Source organism: Centrocercus urophasianus, unplaced genomic scaffold (assembly GCF_019232065.1).
Source record: "Centrocercus urophasianus isolate 14NV4802_14NV808 unplaced genomic scaffold, USGS_Curo_1.0 seq_24, whole genome shotgun sequence".
In the NCBI taxonomy this organism is placed as follows: domain Eukaryota; kingdom Metazoa; phylum Chordata; class Aves; order Galliformes; family Phasianidae; genus Centrocercus; species Centrocercus urophasianus.
Window position 1 is genome coordinate 11,063,218 of NW_024884800.1, and position 14,952 is coordinate 11,078,169.

General features: G+C 44.7%; 1 protein-coding gene across 1 annotated transcript in view; it reads right to left on the reverse strand.

Annotated features, from left to right (window-relative positions):
* Window positions 1-9,374, reverse strand: part of LOC122163912 (zinc finger protein 185-like) — a 48,685-nt gene extending 39,311 nt beyond the window's left edge. The window contains exon 1 of the mRNA XM_042825480.1: window positions 9,306-9,374. The gene's annotated coding sequence lies outside the window, so the exon portion shown is untranslated. The remainder of the gene's footprint in view (window positions 1-9,305) is intronic.
* Between the last annotated feature and the right edge of the window lie 5,578 nt (window positions 9,375-14,952).

Genomic DNA, 14,952 nt, shown 5'->3' on the forward strand with positions numbered 1-14,952 from the left:
ACAGAGAAAACTAATGCCATGGTCCTACACAGGGGAGAGGTGACACCAATTCCTGGACAGAGCCAATTTTAAATCAATCTCCTCTCCTCAGGTTCTCACAGGCCCTTTACGAGTCAGAACCTGATCATCTTCCAGGTAATTAAATCCAAATTGCCTCTCCCCTCTGTGTGATAGCAAGTCACTGGTATGCAGCACAGGTGGAGCTGCATGCTGGGTACACTGAAGAAGGCAAGGTTGATCATCTGAGTGATATGACTGGGAGAACTGGAGAACATACTGATGAGCTGGGTTTCCTTCTCCACCAACTGCAAAGGGCTGATTCCAGGAGTAACAGAAAACTTCACAAGCCAGACTGATCTCTAGGCCTTCTCTCCTCTTTTCTCTCCAGCCCTCTCCTATGAACAGGGTAGAGATAATGGAAACTAGACATCCCTGGGCAATACAAATACATGACAGCTATCTAGAGACTATTCCTAATAAAAAAGTCTGTGATTTACAGTACATTTTTGCCTCAAGCTTCTAGTAGAATACAGTCAGCTAAAGTCCCTCAGCCTACATGCTGGATGATTGCAACTGGGATGTCGCACCAACAGCTGACCCATAAAAACAGGTGTTCAGATGCTTAAATTCTTGCTGACAAAGCATCCAACATGAGCACTCCAGCACAAGAAATAAATATTCTACCAAAATGCTATTAGTACACTTGTCCTAAGACTGCATGTTTCAAATGGAACTGCTAGATAAATCCACATTGACTTTTATAAAGACCCTCATGTTCTCAGGCAGAGTGCCACCAAGACTCTGGACAACCACAGTTGTGAAAATCATGAGCAAAATACAGAAATCCCAGGGTACAAAAAGAAGTTTTGCTATGAAGCTGAATGGACAGACAACATTCAGTCATTGAAGGGAAGAAGGGCATGAAGACTGCCTCTGCAGCTCCTCATCACGTGAATGAAAGTAATTACAAGCTACTTAATAAGGCAAAGGGACCTGAAACCTTGTTCAGATTTTAATCTTCAGGGTGTGCCTGTCTGCAGGCAGCCAGCCAGCTCAGCTCACTCTCTGCAGGCATCCAGGTGTTGGAGTGGTCCCTGCCTTGGGTATTTCAAGGTGCTTTGAGTTTTAAGGCAGTTGCAAGGGATGTCACTGGTGCTAGTGGGATGTGATCTCTTCCTCTCAGCAGTGTTTCAGAGGGCAGCTCCTGGTGAAAATCCTTGGCTTGGCAGGTGGAACAAGCTCCAGACCTCAGTTTGGCTGCCACGGCTGGGTGACATACCATGAGAGCAAGCACCATCAGTGATACCAGCAGAGGAACTAATAAATTGCTCCCACACCACACCACAAACTTCAATCTCACCCCCAGCAAGGAGTGATCCTCACAGATCACAGCTTCTGCTCATCCATCCCCATGTCTACTGCCGTCCTCAGAGCCACAGAGGCTGCAGCTGGTCCTCAGCAGCAGCAGAAAGGAGGTGGTGATAGACCTTTGCCTACTCATGTAGTCCTCTGCAAATGTACAGCCAGAACAGCACTCTTTGCTAATAAATTCTCCAAGTGCTAGAAATCAGCAGCCCTTCACTTAATTGGGAATGATTCTGCTTTCTGCATAAGCCACTTAAAAAGATGTAATTATACCTCAGGAGATGAAACACTTGCTATTCTTTAACAGCTGACTGCAGCTCCTATTACCTGCAAACACACAGGAAAAAAAACTTACCAGCCATCCCCCTTTCTGATGGCTCAACTTCAAATTTAAAATGTTAATAACAAATATTCAGCCTGCTTTTGTCAGGAGTATGTAGGGCACTTGCATTAATAGCCCCTTTGCACCTAATAGCCACCTTGCCCTCCGTCTTGGTGATGAGCTGGATCCGACGTTGGAGTTACTTCTGAGGGCTAAATGACTGCCCTGGGAAAGGAAGCAGAGCTGCTTTGATCCTGTAAATACAGCTTTCCTGGAAAGCACCACAGGGTGCCTTTAGATTCCTGACCTGTCCACACAGCCCAGGCCAACCACCGAGTTCATGTTGCAGCCCTCTGGTTCCCTGAAGAGACACCCTGTCCCGAGACCAATGTCACTTTGCTGTGCTGGTCCCCAGAAGAGCTGAGTCATGAGATGCTGCAAGCTGAAAAGTCCTGTTGTACCTTCTGGGCAGAGACCCCTTAGCTGAGTCCTGTGGTGTTTACTGAGTCCATGCAACAAGGAGCCAAACTCTTGGGATTTCAACGTAAAAGCCATTAATAGACAAGAAACTGTTCACGCTAGTGTTATTTTCCTTCAGCCCTGTCATTCCTTCAGCACTATCCATGCTGTCCAGTTTCCTTCTAAGCAATCTCTCACATTCTCCTGCATAGGCAAAAAAGTACAAAACTAATTTCACCAGATAGAAACTTGTATACTCATGCCAGAATCAGCTGCAAACTGGAGGGCAGTTATGAAGAAGAGTCTCATAGTTTAATGATAGTTGATGCACATCCTGACCTTCTGACTATCACTATCCTCAAACTAGGAGGCATTTAAAGCTTGCAAAAGACTTGAACTGGAACTTTATTTAAACTTTGCTGAGGATTTTGTTATCTAGATCTAAATCACAGTCTCAGTGCCTATTCTCCAACCCGTTATTTGATGAAATACGGCACCTCAGATCAACACTCAGCAGATCAAGATGAACTTACAGAAACTTACAGAAAGGAAAGCCAGCGAGAAAATGCTTCTCCACACAGCCTATACTCAGCCGTGAGGCTCCCTGCCCCAGAAAGGCAGTATCCAATTTTTAGGATTGCTAATCCAGGTCTGTGTACTCTCAGACTGCCCTCCAGTGATCTGGATTAGGCGTGGGCACATACTTGCATTTCTCTTGCATTAGCCAGAGCACACAATGCAAACCTTGTGCCAGTGTTATGCTTTTATGTCAGCTGTTACCTGATCTGCTATGAAGTTAGGACAGTGTAGACAGACTGTGCCTGATCTAGCATAAAACCTGCCAGAGTAAAGTTAACCCTTTAAAACCCTTTCAGCAAGTTGGATCCAGCAAAGAAAGTTTACACTAAGTTAGCAATTTGTGCCCAGTAGCTGTGATATTTCTTGAGGCAGCATTGCTAGAACTACTGTTTATTTCACCCTTGAACTCTCACTTGAATGATATTCCATGTCTGGGAAGGATGGGCAGCTTCCATCCTTCTGTCTGCCCTTGAGGGAAATAAGTGACACTTCTGGATTCACATTATAAACTCATAATGTGCAGTGTAGGACCTCACCCCACCTCATCCACACAGGTACCTGAGTGCCTGGGTGATGGTGGCTGCCAGCTGTCCCTGAAGGACCAGGCCACCAGCCTGAAGCGTGCTCCAGAACTTGGACTCCATTTACATCTGTCATGTCACGACAGTGGCTCTGCATTAGGAGCAACAGGGTGGCTGGAGGCTTTCAAACACAGATAAAAATCATGCAAACTGCCTAGGAGCAGACAGGCTCATAACGCTAAAGCCTAGGTGATATTTAAAAGGATGCAACCAGGTTCCCCCAGAGCCTTCTCTTCTCCAGGCTAAACTACCCCAGGTTTCTCAGCTGTTCTTCACAGAAGAGGTGCTCCAGGATGGTTACTCCACTGCGGGTGACATTTTATGCCTCTGTCGCAACCCTTCTGTGATGCCATTCAAACAATTTAAACCACACCACCGTCATTAACTGCGTCCCCACCTTCCTCAGAGTGGCTGACATGACCCTGAATATGAATCACAGGAGCTGAGCCCACTGGATGTGAAGGATTTTTGTGAAGAGTCTCAGACCAACTGCAATTCCTTCAGATCCTGGTCACCTGTACCTGGGGACAGTAAACATCTCCTCCCCCCCAGGCATGAGGAAAGGAGAAATAAAGACCAACAGTTGTCATGGGGAAGCCTGCACAGAGCTCCAACATGAAGGACAGACACGTTTCAGCTGTGCCTGAGACAAGTGCTCTCAAGCCACGAATGCATAATTTTCATTTATTTTAATTCACTTGCAACCACGTACCCCACATAGAAAAATTTCAGTCTGACCAGATGAAGCTGGCAAACATATGAGTTACTGAAGCTGGGAAAGCATGGTGTGAACTTAGGTGGAGCTACAACAACCCTGCCCATCTTGAGAAATCATTTTGGGGCCTTCCATGCCAGGAGCACAGCATGCCCATCCCCATCACAGCCGTTCACTTCTGTTGTCCAAAATTACTGAATAATTTTTCACTTGGTATGAAGTTTCATTACTCTAATTGCAAGGTATTAATTCTTAATTGCTCAACTAATTTCTGTATTTGAAAAGGAAGAAGGATGTGGATGGTGTTTACTGCACCCACATGGCATCGACCTTATGCCTTGATGTCTAAAGATGAAAGCAAAAAGGAAGGAACAGTTCCTCTCTTTCAAAGACACTTTGCTTGGCACTTGCATCACAGACCCACAAACAGAGCAGGACAAAAACATCCCATTGAAGCTTTGTGACATTTCAGAGATGCTACAAAGTTTCACCACAATTAAAAAAAAAATGTTTTAAAAAACAAAATTGAGACTCACTTTTTTTTGGTGGTCAGAACTTTAAATTAAATAATGTTGGGATTTAATAAAACTTAGTATTTTGTCTTTGGCTGGATGAGTAGAACAAATCAGTCCAAGTACAAGCTCCACAATTTAGTCAATTTGATGCAGGAGGACATCACTGCTCTGAGCAATCTGTCCAGCTGCAGCCAGCTCATGCTCCTGGCTGGGATTTGTCCTGGAGCAGAGGGGTAGAGATGGAGAAATGGTCAACATGTTCACCAGGCTTCCAGGTAGAAAGTGTGAAGGACTGAGAGAGATGTTCACCTCCCTCACCGGCTGCAACAGCTTCATCACTCCCATCCTTTCCTTTCCAGGGTGCTGATTTCAAACTGACTCATAGAGAAACAAAACAAGACAGAAGAACAGAGAAAGAAAGGTCTCCACCTGCATCTCTCTCTGAAACACGCAGGTCTGAGGGAAGAAGGTTAGGTATGGTGCAAACATGGCAGCTGACCCTAAGCCTCTCAAGAAGCTGTTAAGAGTCACAGGCTCAAATTTTATACCTGTCCTACACAGCTGATCCCTCCTGCCTGTGCACAGACTTGTCCCTGCTGCCATGTCCCCACTACACCTTACAAATTACGAAGGGGACAGATTTTAGAAAGATAGATGGGCAGGGACGGAACTCGGTGACCTGGCAAATGCAAGTAGCAGAACCTCCTATCCAAACCCTTCAGTTCTGCCTTACTTTTGTATCTATACTAATACCACCTCTTTAGTATCTAGGTATCATTTTATATCCACACTTGGGACCAACACGCTAGCTTTCCCTCCTTCTCTGAAAGGAGTCTTCAATAGAAGCTTCCCTCATCCTTGCCAGATCCCTGTATCAGCAGGTTAGGAGATGTCAGTCCTCCTCCTCCTCATACAGAGCGGGCAGGGGAAACACAGATTGCAGAAGCACCCCAGATACTCTGCAGAGTTCAGAGAACCAGGCTCCCTGCCCATCCCTACCTGCGGAGGCTTCGCAGCTGCAGCCTTCCCTCTAAAGACAGATGTGGAGCAGTCTGCAATCAGTCTCCAAGTGCCTTTGCCCCCCAAGGGTTCGCAGCGGGTGCCTCCGATCCTCCCTGGCAGCGAGGCAACTGTGGGTGAGGCAGAGTGCTTACCTGCCGGGCGGGCCGAGAGGGTTGGCTCCTGGAAGCCAAGCCTTGTTTTGAGGAGGAGACTTGGGTGTGTTTTGCCCTTCAGGGGAATCAAACAGGTTTCTCTATTCAGACTGCATGGTCTCCCCTCCCGCCAGCTCTCTACATTCTTTGCATTCTCCAGCAAATGTCACCTTCCCCAGCCTTATGCAGCCACGGGACAGCAGAGAGCAGGCCCTCCTGAAGAAATTCAGCCCACTGAATTTCTCCCCAGGCCGACCACCACCAAAGATTTCCAGGGACAGGCTCACCCCATAGGAACGGGGAGTGGGCACCCCTTTGCTGCCCACATATTGGCAAGCCCCTGCATTTGAGAAAGTTGCTCACAGTGATGGTACTCTTGCAGCATTAGGGGCTGGCACTGTAATTAGCACTAGACAGTGATCCGCTCATTTTGACTAATTAAATGAGGGACATAGGTGTGTTTATCACCATTCAATGCAGAGGAAGTTGTTGGATACTATCATCTTACTCAATTTATTTTCCCTTTTAATTAATTGCTGTAGTTGCCACAAGTTCCCTGAGGCCCAGTTCCACCAGTCTTTTGGACACAGCACCCTTGGACACACTTTTAGCGAGTTCCTAAAGGCTTGTGGTTAGAGACATGAGTTTAGGGCACTTCTGAGAAGTTAGGGCTTCAGCCCAAGACTGCCACAGGACGACCAAAAGATGGTAAAGCCCCAACCATGTACATGTTAGAACCTCTCTCTATCTGCACTCACCAACGTCTGCAAACTGATCTGAAGTAGCAAGAACCCTCTAGTAAATGGATCACAGAAAAGATCTGCCTTCTCAGCTGTGTGACAGACCTGCTGCAGAACAGTGAGCAAACCACCAGTGTTCTGGGCTGGGATGAGCTGTAACAGAGCTAATGATACACCCCTGGCTCTCACCAGAACAGCAGAGATAATGCCTGAAAAGCTCTGATGCCAACACTGTTATTCCGATCGCAGATCCTTCTCTCTGATCTACTTGCGCAGGCTCAGCACAGCTCTCCTCCCCAAAGGCTGCTGCTGATCCCAGCTAAGATAGGCACAGGAGAGAAGGCGATGTTCACAAAGCCACACCCTGACGTGCACAGAGTGGTGTCCAATGCAGGAAACAGTCTATTTAAAATACAGACCAGTCCCTTCCTCCATAAAGCATCCTTTGATTCAGAGCTGTAGCTGACAGTGCAGCTTTATTTTCAGTAGCCCTTGAGTCACCCCATCCTTTGCTGAAGGCTTATTCAGTTTATTTGCTGAAATAATAGTGACTAACAGCCTGGCCAGCCTTTTAGGTGCAGTATGTCCTCTGCCAAACGAGCAGAAGGGACACCCCAGGGTCTAAGGACTACAATTCTTTTTCTAGTATGAACACACTGTTCTGCAACAAATGTTAAAGCAAACAAACAAGCAAACATCTATTATGAGCACCATGACAGTAAACAAAAAAACCAAAACATACAAAAAATTCTAAAACAATACATCTGAGTTCTACTGGCTGCAGACAAACTTTGTTGAACTGGCACAAATACAGGCTACAACATCAGTTGTGATGATGTCTGTCAACATTGCTTTCTTCCTCAGAAGAAAGAAATGCAGCAAAGAATTGTTTTTTTAATTAAGTAAGAGGAAATGAGCGTAGTGATAAATAAAATGTTGTTACTAGCTAGAAAATACTGGCCCAAGTATACATACAAAGCGTTGTGATATAAAGACAGTTCTTAAACTCAGGGTGTGGTAGAAAGGTAGAAAAGCAAAGAATACATTTCTGAGCTGGCAACTCTATCACAACTTGGATGCTCAGGCTGCTGGTAAAAGTTTGTTGCAGAGCATGTAGGTGAGTGAGATGCGCAGAAATGCCAAGAAAGACACATCTTCCCACCCAACATGAACTACCCCCATTCTAGCCTGTCATTGTCAACTTTCTGAATGCTCCTCAGGTTTCATTCTCCTATGTTTCACCTCCTGATGCCACCTAGAAGCCCCAGTGACTCAGTATTGACCTCACATAGCCTTTCTCTTTCAGGAATACACACGAGCATTTGCTGGCACCTCACTCCCACTCTGGGCTCTCCATACTGGGCTGATCCTGTCGCAATGCTCCTGATAGAAGGAACAAAGGAAGAGATTTTATTTCACTTAAGTTAGCCATGGATTTCTGGTGCAAACCAGCTATGTCATTTTAGCTACAGGCTAACAAAACTGTGAGATGTAAGGCTGCTGCAGAACAACACATGAATGAAGGACAGCATTTGCCCACTCACTGCTACATATCATACTGGCCTCAGGAAGCTTCTTAGGAGCAAGGCAAGGAGGTTTAAGGCTTGTTTGTGAAAGCCAAGGAAGAACTATGATAAAGCTAAAAATGCCACTCATGGACAATCTATGTTGGAATAAAAGGGTCCTTATTCTACTGTATCTACTTCTCCTTCAATTTATTTCCCATTTCATCACAGGAGGAAACTGTGATTCACTTGTAACTGCAGCCCCGAGGAGAGAAAATAACTCATGGCTTCACCTTCCCCTGATGTATGTGGTGCCCCCAGTAGTGAGATACTCACATCCCTTCAAATGTTTTGAATACAAAATGTTTGAGACTTACGTAGAGAAAAATAGCAACAGTGAAGACATCGTTTACCCAAGCCTCACAGTCACGCTGAGAAGCAGCAGTCAAGTCCCAGTCAATCACAGCAATTGCGGACCCCAAGGACGGCAGCTCCCCATCAGGGTGGCAGGAATCCGACTCCAACAATGCCCGCTCTTCACTCAGTGCACAGAAGATCCTGGCTTACTGTAGCAAATAAACCTGCAACCCTCCCAGCAGTTTCAATTCTCTCTCCCCACCTTTTGGTGCAGCGCAGCCCTTCAGTGCCGTTGCTTTCAGTTGCAGTAATGCAACTGCAAGGAGAATCAAGTTTTGTGTATTCCAAAGGTACGAGTTCTGCATGGGGCAACATCATGACCCCAACACACAGCAGCCCTGAAACTATTCTGCACACGGCTGTCAAACACCACTACTAGAGGAGCAGAGAAGTGGATCGCAGATGGATGCACGGATGTTGGCAGAGCCCTCAGGGAGCGGGCTTCTTACTTAACAGCCCAGAGAAAGAAAGAGATGGTATGCTTTTAAAAATCAGAAAAGGGGAAAATCTCATGAGCTGTTGTTTTCCAGGACTAGGAGACCATGGGGATGGACTTTCTGCCTTTCTTACCTAGACCAGGACAATGCCAGAGGGCAAGAGACAATGGACACCACTGGAAATGTAAGATACACATGTATACATGTTAGTATACGGATACATTAACATAAATTGCAGCTTTGTCTTGTATTTTTCAGTAAGAAGAGAGAGCATCCTTTTTGTTTAAAAAAAGGTTTTCATACTCTGCTTAGATCAAAAGAACCATGTTGTATCACCCCAGTTCTTACTAATCCCATTCTGCAATGGAATTGCAGTATGGCTCAGCAAGCACATCTATGGTGTGCAACAGCTTGAACAGTTAAAAGGACAATCACTCTCAAACAAATCATTGTAGTTTTATCCCAAAACAGCTCTTAGATAAACCTCTTTCCAAAGTACAGGTGAATGTCACTCACACCAGCAGGCACAGAATCCCTGATGGGTATTCTTCATAATTACAGGAGCATGTTCAGTTTCTAATGACATGGCATTTCAAAATTACAGCAGTGGCCAGAGGCAGAAGGTTTTTATTGCCAGCCAGGGGCAGGCCTGTGTGAGACTGGAAGAGCAGCACACCATAGGGTCGCTCAGATGCAGTACTTGTAGGTTGCTGCAGACCAGAAGCTGAAAGATCTGTAAGGAAAGTTAATTTAACTTCAGACATTTACTGACACAAGCAAATCAGGAATCTCTTTTTTTTTTTTTCTAGCTTTTAGGAGCAGCTTTAGCATAAAGACTCCAAAAGGAAGGAATTCTTATGTGTGGTTTCTAATATAAACATGCAGTGTGTATGCACATGCCTGTGTGTAGGTGGAATGAAATCAGGCCTTTTTTGCCCCTTTCATTCACTAACATATAGAGCAACAACTACAAGCCTGATGCTGAGAGGCCAAAAAATTTTTTTTAAAAATACAACTCTTAAACCTGCAAGAAGTAGCATTTAAATACTGACATATTCATGAAACTTCAGGACAAATGCACCAAGCTCAGTCTCACCAGCAGGGCCAGCCTCATCTGGAAATATCAGCATTCACCTGCATACCTCTGGAGCAAACCCTGAATGTGCTACAGTCAACAGAAGTCCCTTATCTTCATCAGTACAGGAGCAGAATCCAAGAAGGGCCTTTTTCATCTGTACAAGTTTAAAATGCATGGGGTCTGGCTTAGAAACACCCCAACCTGCTGCAGATTTGGACTCTCTCCTCAGACCATGAGCCAAAGGTGTGGTCAAGCTGCCATCCAGCTGTGCTGGAGACAGCGCAGCCCCACACAGGAGAGATTTGCACTGCTGTTTCAACAACCTTCTCCAGAGGTACACGTTCCTCCAGGAGGGAAGGGAGGAGGCAATAGGTTAGAAGAACTGTTTTTCCATCTCCAGTTAGGCAACATGGTTTTTCTGTAACAGCTACAGGTAAATTTCAGCCCAGAGTATCTGATTTTATGAGGAAATGGATTCTCCCTGCAACTCCTTTACAAAAAAAGCACAAGCACCTCCCAAAGATTCCTCAGTTAAGACTGCTTAATGCTTATTTCACCACTGCTTATATTACTTCTTTATATTCCTTAGTACAAAGCAGATCATTTGGAATCAGCAAGCATAAGAATTACATCACACAAGGAAGCTGCAGACACAGAAACCATTTATAGACTGGAGAGAATGCCTAACAGCAAGATTTAAAGAACTCAGACAGCATAGGTTAAAAGAAAAGAAAGAAAGAAAGAAAAAAAAAAAAAAAACCAATGAAAAAAATAGGAGTGATTTGACTATAGTACAGAACTTTTCAAAGATAGAATGTAGCAAGCATGAAGGACACATTCAACCAGGAAACAGAAAAACTAAGGAAGACGATGCTTCAACAAGATACATTGAGCTTTTTGAGTTTGCAGGTGAGCCGTCCTTGTTTTTAGAGGAACAGTGGCAGTAAACACTCCAGCAGATGAGCTCTCTGTTTCCCTAAGAAACCCAGAAGCTGCCCCAAAGGGGATACCAGAGCCACAGCCAGCGATGAGGAAGCTCAGGCTGGCAGGTTGGCCTCTAATATGTAGCTACTGTGCACTCTTTTAGGTAGGACAAATCAGCCTGTCCTAAGCTCCCTGCTGCCCAGGCCATGCTCCTACCACTTCCAGAGACAGCCAGCCTAAAACTAGTTGCCATAACTCCACAGCACATTCCTTTGCAGAGCTGCAGTTTGTGTACCTTTAGAAACAGCAGCATCTACAAGGCAGGGAGCTGCTGAACTTTTGAAATCCAGGCAGCTTTATAGAAAGGGGGTTGTATGGAGCAGCAGGGCAATTCTTGTTATTCTGCTGACAGCAGTGGACTTCTGCCACTCTCTGACCAGTCTAGTTTGTATTTGAGCAGTTAAAGTACATTTAGAATTTGAGTCTCATCAGAAAAATGAGTTCCCACCACTCCAGAGCACTGAACTCCACATAAATATCTCCTGTCTTTTGGGTAGCAATTTCCCCAGTGCAACCATCTTGTACTGAACATATAAGGAAGACATCCAACACATCAATATTTTGGGCCTTCGCCAAGGTTACAGAAAAGCAAAGCCTCACAAGAGACTGAGCAGAGCTGCGATGAGTAGAAGGGTGTAAAATCGCTACACCCATTTGTTGCGAGGGAAACAAACTGGTTTTTCATGAGGCCTCATTACAAAGTGCTTCTGAAATGCCAGACCTCACCTTCCTAATAGCAGGTAGCAGAACAGAATCATATATACTTGACTGTTTAGGGCTAGAATAAAACAATCTTACCAGGAAACCACCCATAGTCATGAAAATATATCTACAAAGGAGGTCAGGAGCTCTCAGAATTAAGATAATATTGTCTTGTCAGTAAACATTGGGCAAAAGAGCCAGCCTGATGGTACTGCTAAGACAATAAAACAATATGTGCAATCTGCTAGCAGAAACACCCTCAAACATGCTCTGTTGCAAGCAGGGAGATGCCTATTTATTTCTCATCGCCAACTCAGCAAGCTGCCCCCAGGCTCTAAGGCAAACAAGTAGCTTTCCTTCCCCAATAATAAGGGCCAAGTTGCACCATCACATACATCTGTGGACCTGGCACTTCCAAAGAGTTTGCACAAGCATTAACGAAACTTGGTAAACAATTCTCTCCAGGAGCAGAGCACAGCCCATCCACGTCACGTTTGGCTTTGTAGGGCTAAAAGCTGTGGAAACTCATACTGATGCTCTGAGATAACTGACACCAGCAGATCCGAACAACGTATGCAAGGGTTTATAGAGTCCAAAGGAGCCACTACCACAGTTCCACAAAAGGGTTAATTTGAGCACTGTGATGGATGGTAGGTCCCTGTGCACTGAAGACAATGAAGACAGTGAGCAACTGTACGCCTGCATGATGTAAACACTGTTCTCCACCTAAAACCTCCTACATATCCACCTTGAGCTTGACACAAACTTGCCTCAATGCTCTCTGGACATACAAGATGGCTTCTGTCCTTTCTCACCAAATATTCCTCTTACTTTTTCTGAATAATTGCAACCAAGCCATTATTTTTCCTTTCTGGCACCAAGGTGTATATGGACAAGACCTCCTCTGCACTCCAATGGCAAGACTGAAAGGCATTTCTTAGACTGAAACACACCTACAGTGCATACATTCCTTTCACAGTCTCTCTATGAGAAGTGGGGTTTTTAGTTACTTCACTCCATTTAGAGAAAGCCCTTGTCTTCCTTTCCCTCTTCTTTTTCTCTAGGGAAAGAAACTGAAGATTTCATTTATCTCTTCCATTGCTTGTCAAACCAAAAACCATCTCAGGACAGCAAAATTTGGTGCTGCAGCAAAAGCCAGGAGAGCAAAGTGAAAAAGATTACAAATCTGACAAGGGCACCCTAGGAAAGCCCTTGAAGTCCCAGCAGCTCCTGTTGAACATTACAAACAAGAGGGGCAGATGTGACCCTAGATATTTAGAACGAAATTTTGTCAACAGCAATTTTTGCTTTGTAGCTTCCTGCTTGCTTGCGTGCTTGCACAAGACACATGTAAGATACTAGTTGCAAAGAGAAGTCATGCAAAAAATTACAAGCAGGGGAATGCAGATCTGTAAAGGTCTCATTTGTTTGCATAGAATACATAAGACAGGACTTGCATGAGTGCTTACTGGATTAAGAAGCAGAGTTGAAAGGAGAAGTCTTGATCAGGGATAGAAAGAAGCTATGGATAAAGCAAGGTTCCTCCTCTGTTGTGGCCAGGGCTATAGGCATGGTGATGTCAAGTTCCACCACAGCAACAACGTGTGTTTACTTCTGTTTTGCAGAACAGAAGCTAGTCAGCTTCTCAGAAGAAATGCTGGGAGCTGACCTAATTACATAGCGAATACCAAGTAAAACCAACTTCAGCATGATGCAATGCTTCTTTCCATGCCCAGCTCTGAGAAACTGCTTAACCCTATACAAGCAAAAATCTTGCTTACTCTTGCTGTATTAACCAGACACGAGGGAACATACCATGTTGCTTTTTGTCCAGCAGACCTGAACTTCCAGTGCCTCTCGTTTCTAAAGCACCTTCTGGATTTACTTTCAGAATGCACAGGGAGATGAGTAACTGCACAGGTGTTTCATCCAAGGCCTGAGAGACAGCACTTTTTAGGTTAGAAGCAGTTGAGCAGCTCCAGCTGCGAAACGCCATCTACAGGCCAAACTGTGTTTACCAGTTTATTTTTGAGTAGTCAGTACGTGCTCCTTCCCCTTTAGCTCTGTTCTTCCACCTCTCCTGGGTGAGCATGGCTATCCCTATCCCACAGCAAAGACCTAAAGTTCCACACTGCGCCGGACCGTAAGTCCAAACAGCAGCACATCCATCTCTTCTGCGCCAGCTCTGCCCTCAAGGCTTTTTGTACTTACCAGTTTGAAACCATCAGCTACTTCTACTGCATGTGGCAGAGGTACAACTGAACTGCCACTTTTCCCAAGGCCACTCTTCCAGTAGCCATTTAAAAGCTTAACATCAGCTGACTGCATTACTCAACCTGGAAACAGGCCCAGCTTCAGACAGAGGAGCACAAACAAACAAACTCCAGTCCTTACCAGTCCTTTAAGGTGAGATGCCCGGTGTTTTATAAAGCCTGGGCATAAAGCCGCCACAACTCTCAGCTAGGTGTGGTTTCACCATTATGTTTTTTTATGTGGCATAAACTCAGTAGATACGGATGGGGCACCCATAGCCTGTTACATCACTGAAAGAGTGATGAAAGAAAGGGTCTTCACATTAACAGCAAATTTGTGGCATGATGTATCGCTGATGTATCACACAGGGGTAACTCAGATATTTGAAAGTGGCATGTTTCCCAGTGAATGTGAAGGTGGATATAAGCAGATTCAATCGGTCTCTTTCAATTGGCATTGTTGGGAGGGAGGGTGGTGGGAGAAACTCTGCTTAAGAATTGCATCCTAGAACTCAAGCTTTAAACATTTAACCCCTATGTTCTGGGAAAAAAAAATAGCCAATGTGTTTGACCAGTGCAAATATGAATTGTGTGAAGTGATCAAAGCAACTGAGTATTTACTTCAAGAGCAAATACGAAAAACATGAGTAAAACCAGCCATAAGATAACCAGAAGCTTAAAAAAACCCACTAATTTCTATGGGACTCTGGCAGCACACTGAGCTCCCAGATGAGGTCAAGGCTCACCGAGCTAGGCACAATTATGAACACACAGTGAGACACTTCCCACAGTTTGGAGATTTGGGAAGTTCCAATCCTAACACAAGCTCTTCATTTACAAAAAAAAAAAAGCTACCAAAGCTCTTAGCAAGATTGTGGAGTAAAGTAAACTTAATATAAGTGGCAAAGTAAACAGTTCAGTGAACCTAGCATTATAATCATTCTCTTATGGAAGAATTTCCCATGTTCTGAAGGGTCGATGCAACACAATACCCATTACCAACAATAATGTGGCAGACAAGATGAGAGCCTTGTGCAATAGATCCTCCAATCAATATAATTTTCTTATGGAAGCAAGTAAACTACAGTAAAATGTGCTGACTGACAATGGCCACAGCAAAGATCTCCTCCCCCCTACAAAGGGAATA